This window comes from Bombina bombina, chromosome 1, assembly GCF_027579735.1.
Source record: "Bombina bombina isolate aBomBom1 chromosome 1, aBomBom1.pri, whole genome shotgun sequence".
In the NCBI taxonomy this organism is placed as follows: Eukaryota; Metazoa; Chordata; class Amphibia; order Anura; family Bombinatoridae; genus Bombina; species Bombina bombina.
The window spans coordinates 396,910,186-396,919,834 of NC_069499.1; positions in this window are offsets into that span (position 1 = coordinate 396,910,186).

Consider the following 9,649-nt stretch of genomic DNA (forward strand, 5'->3'; position numbering starts at 1 on the left):
CTTCTATCTTCATCCATCCGGCGCGGAGCGGGTCCATCTTAAAGATATCCGGCGCGGAGCATCCTCTTCTTCCGATCGCTGCTGTAGAATAAAGTTTCCCTTTAAGTGACGTCATCCAAGATGGCGTCCCTTACATTCCAATTGGCTGATAGAATTCTATGAGCCAATAGGAATTAAAGGTGAAAAAATCCTATTGGCTGTTGCAATCAGCAAGTAGGCTTGAGCTTGCATTCTATTGGCTGATTGGAATAGCCAATAGAATGCAAGCTCAATCCTATTGGCTGATTGGATCAGCCAATAGGATGAAAGATCAATCCTATTGGCTGATTGCAACAGCCAATAGGATTTTTTCACCTTTAATTCCTATTGGCTGATAGAATTCTATCAGCCAATCGGAATGTAAGGGACGCCATCTTGGATGATGTCACTTAAAGGGAAACTTCATTCTACAGCAGCGATCGGAAGAAGAGGATGCTCCGCACCAGATGTCTTGAAGATGGACCCGCTCCGCGCCGGATGGATGAAGATAGAAGATGCCGTCTGGATGAAGACTTCTGCCGGCTTTGATGAGGACTTCTGCCTGCTTGGATGATGACTTCTGCTGCCTGGATGTGGATGGATGTCCGGTCTTCGAAAACTGTAAGTGGATCATCGGGTTAGTGTTAGGCTTTTTTAAGGGTTTATTGGGTGGAATTTATTTTTAGCTTAGGGTTTGGGCGATGTAAAATAGCTAAGTGCCCTTTTAAGGGCAATGCCCATACAAATGCCCTTTTCAGGGCGGGTGGTGGGTTTTACTGTTGGGGGGTGTTTGGATTTTGTTTTACAGGTAAAAGAGCTCATTTCTTTGGGGCAATGCCCCGAAAAAAGGCCCTTTTAAGGGCCATTGGCAGTTTAGTGTAGGCTAGGTTTTTTTTTATTTTGGGTGGGCTTTTTTTATTTTTAAAGGGCTATTAGATTAGGAGTAGGGTTATGCTTAGGGTTAGGGTTAGGTTTACGGGTTAATATATTTCTTTAGTGTTAGTGATGTGGGCGGCCAGAGGTTTACGGGTTAATAACTTTAGTATAGTGGCGGCGACATTGGGGGCGGCAGATTAGGGGTTAATAACTGTATGTAGGTGATGGTGATATCGGAGGAGGCAGATTAGGGGTTAATAACTGTAATGTAGGTGGCGGCGATGTTAGGGGCATCAGATTAGTGGTGTTTAGATGTGTTTTTTATGTTAGGGTGTTAGGTTTAAACTTAACTGCGTTATGGAGCTTTTGTTTCCGTGATCGCAGGTGTTATGCTTTTTTTTAGCCGATTTTCCCCATTGATGTATATGGGGAAATTGTGCACGAGCACGTCAAAACACTGCTTGTATTTGGGTGAGGTATGGAGCTCAACGCAACCATATCGCCTGCTCAAGCTGGGTTTTACAAAACCTGTAGGGAGGTTAAATACCGCCGCTTTTGTCGTGGTCGTTAATTTCCCTATAGCGCTCAAAACTCGTAATCTAGCTGTTTGTTAGGAGTTCCTTATTTGATCATCTCTGCTGAAGATGAATAGGGAGAGAGATATGGAGCAGGGTTAGGTTTGTGAAGCCTGACTTGGGCTCTCCATTTATTGGAATTAGTAAACTCTTAATTTTCAGACTTAAATTACTGGGCAAAATAATTAGTAAAATAATATTTACATACAATTAACATTTTATATCAAAATATCACACTGTTTACTGTCCCTTTAAATGGACAGTCTACTCCAAAATTGTTATTGTTTAAAAAGATAGATAATCCCTTTATTACCCATTCCCCAGTTTTGCATAACCAACACGGTTATTTTAATATACTTTTTACCTCTGTGATTACCTTGTATCTAAGCCTCTGCAGACTGCCCCCTAATTTCAGTTCTTTTGAAAGGCTTGCATTTTAGCCAATTAGTGCTGACTCATAAATAACTCCATGGTAGTGAGCACAATATTAGATATATGGAACACATGAACTAGCACCGTATAGCTGCAAAAAACTGTCAAAATGCACTGAGATAAGAGGTGGCCTTCAAGGTCTTAGAAAATATCATATGAGCCTACCTAGGTTTAGCCTACCTAGGTTTAGCTTTTAACAAAGAATACCAAGAATACAAAGCAAATTTATGATACAAATAAATTTGAAAGTTGTTTAAAGTTGCATGCCCTGTCTGAATCATATACGTTTAATTTTGACTAGACTGTCTCTTTAAGATTTAATTGTTTATATATATTATGAATCAAAAAATAAAATAAAAGGGCATTAGAGTCAAAATTAAACTTTCATTATTAACAGAACATGAAACCCAATTTTTTTCTTTCTTTCATGATTCAGAAAGAGCATACCATTTTAAACAACTTTACTTTAAACAATTTTACTTATATTCTAAAATGTTCTTCATTCTCTTGGTATCCTTTGTTACAGTTTAAACCTAGGTAGGTTCAAAGGAGTTCAGGGGTGTGTATGTGTCTTTTACACTGAAAAGTCATTTAAAATTGCCTCCTCCAGGGGAGTACAGGGGTCTCAGAGGTCTCAACTAAGATCGACACACACCTCTAGGGTGCGCACTGGAGCCCTGCAATCAATAGTGACATCACTTTACCTGCACAATGCTGTCTCTCTGTGTGTCCCTATGCAAACCAAGCATACAGTTTAAGCGCATGCACTTGCCTTTACAATATAGTGGCAGGGCTTCCAAGATGGCCACTGTATTGTTGTACAGGAAGGCTCCGCATATGCTCTGGCGCACACTAACTAAAGGCAAAGGTTGACTTCCATTCATAGAGAAGCAGCCTCTCTTTCTGCTATGTGGCTGCTGACTCAGCTTCTGCTGCTTACAAACAGCCAGGAAGTGTTCTGTTGAAATAGGGCCCAGCAAGGTATAGTTAAAGGGATATGAAACCCAAATTTTTTCTTTCATGATTCAGATAGAGCATGCAATTTTAAGCAACTTTGATACACTATTATCAATTATTTCTTTGTTCTCTTGGTATCTTTATTTGAAAAGCAGGAATGTAAGCTTAGGAACCGGCCCATTTTTGGTTCAGCCCAAAGCCCCTGGCCTGCTCTATCTAAACCATAAAAGTTTAATTTGGACTTTACTGTCCCTTTAATGTTTCTTTAATCTCCATTTAAAATAAAAATTATACCATGGTACCAAGATTATTGCCAGTTTTGTAATCCCTGTTCTAATGGTTCAAAATACTGAAAAGTTCTACATACACATATATCTATCTGTGCCTCTTACTTATGGCTAGATTACAAGTGGCGAGCTAATGTTAGCAGGGGACGCAATAAGCAGTGTCAAACTGCAATAACTAACGCGCGTATTACAAGATAAAAGTAAACATTTACACTTGACCACAAAAAAAACTGGGCTCAATAGATTAGCGAGACTGAAGATCTAGTGTAAAGTGTAACGATTAAAAAAAAGTTCACCAAACACATTAAATTAAAATAAACTATTACACTCATACTGTATACTTTCTGATAAAAATATGGTGTATGGCAAGGTATTTGACTAGAAAATCATATATACATACATGTCTAAATATGTGTGTGTGTATGTATATACATACAGTATATATATATATATATATATATATATATATATATACTAGGCCGTAAGCCTGCCCAGAGGGCAGTCTATTTAAAAAAAATATATAAAAAATATAAAATCAGAGAAAAAAATAAACAAAGCTATCCAAAATAAAAATTTAAACTAAACTAATATCCCTATAAAAATAAAAATTCCCCCAAAATAAAAACACCTCCTAATCTAATAATAAATTACCAATAGCCCTTAAAAGGGCTTTTGTAGGGCGTTGACCTAAGTTAAACAGCTCTTTTACCTAAACAAATTACCAATTACCCCCTAACAGTAAAAACCCCACCCACCAAACCCCCCCCAAAAAAAAAAAAAAACTAACACTACAAAAACCTAAACTACCCATTGCTCCTAAAGGGGCATTTGTATGGGCATTGCCCTTAAAAGGGCATTCAGCTCTTTTACTCCACTTAAAAGAGCAATCAGCTCTTTTCCAGCCCATTAAATCCCTAATCTTTAAAAAAAAATCCTAATACTAAGCCCCAAATAGGTACTCACCTTTCCTGAAGTCCGGCGGAGAAGGTCTTCTTCCAGGCGGCACCATCATCTTCTATCTTCATCTGGAGCGAAGGCCGCACGGAGCTCTCTTCCCCAACGCGTGGATCCTCAGTGGCAGTCCTCAACAGCGGCGGTCCTCGGCGGCAGCGGTGGTCTTCGGCGGCATGGAGGCTCCTCTTCATCCAATGTCCGTCATACACTAAAGATTGAACGCAAGGTACCGCAATCAATTTGGGGTACCTTGCATTCCTATTGGCTGAAATTTTGAAATCAGCCAATAGGTTTAGAGCTACTGAAATTCAATTGGCTGTTCAAATCAGACAATAACATTTCAGTAGCTCTCATTCTATTGGCTGATTTTCAAAATTTCAGCCAATAGGAATGCAAGGTACCCCAATAAATATGGGGTACATTGCATTCAATCTTCAGTGTGCTACGGACGATCCCATGAAGAGGAGCCTTCATGCTGCTGAGGGCCCCCGCCAAGGGCCGCCGCTATTGAGGACCGCCGCTGAGGATCCAGGCATCGGGAAGACAGTTCCGCACCTCCACTCAGCCTTAGCTCCAGATGAAGATAGAAGATGATGGAGCCGCCTGGAAGAAGACCTTCTCCGCCGGACTTCAGGTTCAGTAAGTACCTAGTTGGGGCTTAGGTTTAGGCTTTTGTATTAAAATTTTTGGGGTGTTTTATTTTTTTTTTAGATTAGGGTTTTTTGGGGCTTGAAAAAGAGCTTATTGCCCTTTTAAGGGCAGTAAAAGAGCTGAATGCCCCTTTAGGGGCAATGGATAGTTTAGCTTTTTTTAGTGTTAGTTTTTTTATTTTGGGGGGTTTGGTGGGTGGGGGTGTTTTACTGTTAGGGGGGGACTTAGTATTGTTAGAGGTAAAAGAGCTGTTTAATTTAGGGCAATGCCCTACAAAAGGCCCTTTTAAGGGCTATTGGTAGTTTAGATTAGGGGGTGTTTTTATTTAGGGGGGCTTTTTTATTTTCATAGGGATTAGGTATAATTTTGATTATTTTTGACAAAAAAAATTCTGTTATGTTAGACTTTTTTATTTTTTGTAATTTAATGTTATTTTTTTTATTTTAATTGTAATTTAGTAGTAATTGGGGTTAATTTAGGGGGTGTGAGGTTAGGGGGCTTAGTAATTAAATTAGTTATTTGCGTTGTGGGGGGGTTCTCGGTTTAGAGGTTAGTAGGTTAATTAGGTTGATTGCGATGTGGGTTTTTGGCGGTTTAGGGGTTAATAGGTTAATTAGGTTTATTGCGATGTGGGGGTTTGGCGGTTTAAGAGTTAATAGGTTAAACAGGTTTAATGCGATGTGGGGAATTTGCGGTTTAGAGGCTAATAGGTTAATTAGGTTGATTGGGATGTCGGTGTTTGGCGGTTTAGGGGTTAATAGGTTAATTAAGTTTATTGCGATGTGGGGGGTTGGCGGTTTAAGAGTTAATAGGCTAAACAGGTTTATTGCGATGTGGGTGTTTTGCGGTTTAGGGGTTAATAAGTTAATTAGGTTTATTGCAATGTGGGTGGTTGACGTTTAAGGGGTTAATATTTTAATTATGTTACATGCTAATTAGGGGTTAATTACTTTATTGTTTTGCGATGTGGGGGTTGACGGTTTAGGTGTTTGTTAATACTTTGTGCGGGAGGTTGTTGTTTTTTTTTTATACTTTGTGCGAGCGGTTACTTGTTTTTATTTTTATTTCTTGCAGGCGGTTACGTGTTTTTTAGTTATTTTGTGCGGGTGGTTGCATGGTTTTTTTTTTAAGGCTTCGGGTTTGCCTACACTGCATCCAGGTGGATTCTTTTGGCTGCACGCGCAGCCAACATTCTTTTGGCTGCTTCGCGCAGCCAACATTCCTTTGAGGATGCGTGCACGACAGCGACGGACGCATTACAAACGCAATTATAGTATATATATATATATATATATATAAAACACGGAAGGGGACTGCACTCTCATACCGGACCGGGTACACATCCCATGACCCTGCAACATGCTCAGCCCTGGGTGCTCACCGGCACTCACAGGAAGCTGTGCTGTCCCCAGAATCACAGGCAGTTAACCCCAGACAGGTCTGGGTGCAAGAACCATAGGGAAAATTACAAAACAAATTAATACAACACACAGAGAAAGACCAGCACTCACTTACAAGCTCTCAGCTAAGATTTAAAAGCAAAAATGGAAAGGTTAGTTACCGCATCTGGCCACGTCAAGGTCCTTTCCAATACCTGGGACCCTAAAACAGCCACACAATGCAAGCTCTCAAATCCAAACAAACTGGGAACAAGGGAAGGGTGCACAGGCTTATGTAATCACCCTAGACATATACAAAACACGGAAGGGGACTGCACTCTCATACCGGACCGGGTACACATCCTATGACCCTGCAACATGCTCAGCCCTGGGTGCTCACCGGCACTCACAGGAAGCTGTGCTGTCCCCAGAGTCACAGACAGTTCTAATTACCAAAAAGCAACGCCAAAACCATATATGTCTGCTATTTCTGAACAAAGGGGTTCCCAGAGAAGCATTTACAATCATTTGCAGACATCCCAACCTGCAAAAACTCATTTCAGGGAGGTGGCTTCACCCCCTACCCCCCCCTCTCAGTTATATATTAGACACCTTGAAACCCTAAATAAGATAAAGACTTATCATTAAAGTAGTTTCCCACTAAAGTCACATTTAAAAAAAGTAGCTTTATTGCACAACATACAACAAACCTATATTCTAGTGATCGTAGTCGTACGCTTGTTGAATTCTTAAATATTTTAAAATACGAAGTTTAATTACGTGCAGTAAATAAGGTAGTACTTGTGTTTTTATTTTATTAGATTCAGTGGGGGAATTTTGGTTACTGATGCATGCTTTGAGAGTTCTATAACGTATATACGTATACACTTTTCCGGATTTGGGCCACATTGGATCATGGTGCTTGGAGTTTCAGGGAGATTGCATTCCATTTGCTGGCATCAGGGAGCCGCTATTACAATCAGGGAGACTCCCTGAACTTCAGGGAGAGTTGGGATGTCTGCATTTGTGCCATAATTGCGCAAGCTGTTTGTAAATAATAATTTCAGTGAGAAACCTAAAGTTTGTGAAAAAGGTAAAGTTTTTTTTAATTTGATCGCATTTGGCGGTGAAATGGTGGCATGAAATATAACAAAATGGGCCTAGATCAATACTTTGGGTTGTCTACTACACTACACTAAAGGTAAAATTAACCTTACAAGCTCCCTAATTAACCCCTGCACTGCTGGGCATAATACACGTGTGGTGCGCAGCGGCATTTGGGCGGCCTTCTAATTACCAAAAAGCAATGCCAAAGCCATATATGTCTGCTATTTCTGAACAAAGGGGATCCCAGAGAAGCATTTACAACCATTTGTGCCATAATTGTACAAGCTGTTTGTAAATGATTTCAGTAAGAAACCTAAAATTGTGAAAAATGTAACGTTTTTTTTTAATTTGATCACATTTGGCGGTGAAATGGTGGCATGAAATATACCAAAATGGGCCGAGATCAATACTTGGGGTTGTCTACTACACTACACTAAAGCTAAAATTACCCCAAAAAAACTCCCTACATACTCCCTAATTAACCCCTTCACTGCTGGGCATAATATACGTGTGGTGTGCAGTGGCATTTAGCGGCCTTCTAATTACTAAAAAGCAACACCAAAGCCATATAAGTCTGCTATTTCTGAATAAAGGGGATCCCAGAGAAGAATTTACAACCATTTATGCCATAATTGCACAAGCTGTTTGTAAATAATTTCAGTGAGAAACCAAAAGTTTGTGAAAAAAATTGTAAAAAAGTTAACAATATTTTGTATTTGATCGCATTTGGCGGTGAAATGGTGGCATGAAATATACCAAAATGGGCCTAGATCAATACTTTGGGTTGTCTACTACACTACACTAAAGCTAAAATAAACCCTTCAAGCTCCCTAATTAACCCCAGCACTGCTGAGCATAATACACGTGTGGTGCGCAGCGGCATTTAGCAGCCTTCTAATTACCAAAAAGCAACGCCAAAGCCATATATGTCTGCTATTTCTGAACAAAGGGGACCCCAGAGAAGCATTTACAACCATTTATGCCATAATTGCACAAGCTGTTTGTAAATAATTTCAGTGAGAAACCAAAAGTTTGTGAAAAAATTTGTAAAAAAGTGAACAATATTTTGTATTTGATCGCATTTGGCGGTGAAATGGTGGTATGAAATATACCAAAATGGGCCTAGATGAATACTTTGGGATGTCTACTAAAAAAAAATATGTACATGTCAATGGATATTCAGAGATTCCTGAAAAATATCAGTGTTCTAATGTAACTAGCGGTAATTTTGAAAAAAAAAATGGTTTGGAAATAGTGCTACTTGTATTTATGGCCCTATAGTTTACAAAAAAAGCAAAGAACATGTAAACATTGGGTATTTCTAAACTCAGGACAAAATTTAGAAATTATTTAGCATGGGTGTTTTTTGGTGGTTGTAGATATGTAACAAATTTTGGGTGTCAAATTTAGAAAAAGTGTGTTTTTTTCCATTTTTCCTCATATTTTATAAAAAAAAATTATAGTAAATTATAAGATATGATGAAAATAATGGTATCTTTAGAAAGTCCATTTAATGGTGAGAAAAACGGTATATAATATGTGTGGGTACAGTAAATGAGTAAGAGGAAAATTACAGCTAAACGCAAACACCGAAGAAATGTAAAAATAGCCTTGGTCCCAAACGGACAGAAAATGGAAAAGTGCTGTGGTCATTAAGGGGTTAACTGCCTTCACTTTTAGTGCTGTTGCTCTAATGTGGTGTCGGGTTGGCACGCAATCGATAATTATTCCTTTTTTTTTTTTAATAGCATGCCCCATTGAAGTCTATGGGCTCCATTTATGAAGCAGTGAATGCTGCTTCAGAAGCCCATCGTTTCTGGCTCGCCTGAAACAGAAGTTAAGAAGCAGTGGTCATAAGGCCGCTGCTCCTTAACCTGTCCGCCACAATCCTGATCCAATACGATACAATTGGGATGATTGACAGCCCCTTCTAGTGACCGATTGGCCGTCAGTGAGCGGGGGTGGCATTGCACAAGCCTTTAACTAGAAATGCTTGTGCAATGATAAATGGTGACAGCGTATACTGTCAGCATTTAACGATGTCGAGCGGACGTGAATCATGTCCGCTTGAAATATAGTAAATCTACCCCCATGGGAGAAGAATCTAACGTGGTCATGATATCCGAAGTCCTCAAGTTAGTGCATATCGGACTTTCTCTCACATACTTTTTACTTTTCTTATACACACAGTAATCCAGCCACATTAAAATTTTACTTTGAGCGCAATTAGCGTGCAAGCGAAAAAATAGAGCGCCACTTGCAATGAATTACTCATTTCTGTTTCTCTTATACTGTGCTTACGATTCCATAAATCAGAACCAAAAAAAAACAAAAAAAGATTTGCTTGAACAGTTCCAGAAACAAATATTTATGTTATCTATAAGCAGAAATTTGTATTATTAGTGTAGATTGT